This window comes from Eubalaena glacialis, chromosome 3 (assembly GCF_028564815.1).
Source record: "Eubalaena glacialis isolate mEubGla1 chromosome 3, mEubGla1.1.hap2.+ XY, whole genome shotgun sequence".
Classification (NCBI taxonomy): Eukaryota; Metazoa; Chordata; class Mammalia; order Artiodactyla; family Balaenidae; genus Eubalaena; species Eubalaena glacialis.
In genome coordinates this window covers 160,607,187-160,608,201 of record NC_083718.1, presented here as the reverse complement: position 1 = coordinate 160,608,201, position 1,015 = coordinate 160,607,187, and positions in this window count along the sequence as shown.

Sequence of the window (1,015 nt, the reverse complement as noted above, 5' to 3'; positions counted from 1 at the left end):
AAAAGACAAATATTTTAATGAGCCAGAAGAGCAAATGCAATCTCCAAAGATGGCTAACTTCAGTCTTTCAGTTATTTAGAGAGGAAAGTCTGGATTCAAACATAGTTGTTTGCTGGCAGAATTTGCGATTGGCTAGGACCAAGGACAGTGTTTAAAGATGACTCAGTTGTATGGGCTGGGGGAATGGGGGGAGACCAGCTGGTGGTCCTTCTAACTAAAAGGAGTCCATTTTCTTCACATTGAGGTTGTGCAGGCCCAGAACCGCTGCATCCTGGGAGGGGGCGTCCAGTGAAAGAAAACCTGAGACCCTGAGAAACACACCTTCAAATTACCTGAACCCTCAATCCCCACCCCAGCTCCAGGCCAGGATTTGGGCAGAGCATTCCAAGGCCAGGGTCCACCTGGAGGCCTAGCTGTGTGACCTTCGCCAGGCCCCGGAGTCTCCTTTGGGACGTCCCCGAGGCCCTGCCCCAGGCTCTGGAGGGGGCCGCCGATGCTCCCAGCCCCCGGGTGCTCGGGACGGCCTTTGGGAAGCATCCCGCTGCCCGCTGCGGACCACTATTCCATCAGCCCGGACACCCTCTCGGCTTCACTGGGTCGCCGCCCTAGCCCCACCCGCTCCGGCCGCCCCACCCCGGCCGGCAGCGTCACGCCCGCCGGGGTCCAGCGCGGAGCAGGGATGCCCTCTATCAGCCTCCCCGCCGCCCTCCTCGCTCGGGGCTTCCCGGGGCCGCTAACCCCGCCCGGGTCCCTTGTCCCGGCCGCAGCAAGCTTAGGCCCCGCCGCGGCCGCCTCTGCAGCTGGCCCCGCTGCCGGCCCGCGCCCGCCGCCGCGCGCTGATTGGCTGGCCGGGATCGGCGGCGGCGCTGAGTGGCCGGGCAGATTCGCTGGGTCAGGGCTGCAGAGGCGCCTGGCGCACCGGCGGGAGCGGAGCCGCGGCGCGCGCTCGCCCGGGACGCCGGCCGCCCGCCAGTCAGAGCGAGCGGCCCGGGGCGCCGAGGGGGCCCGCGCCCCG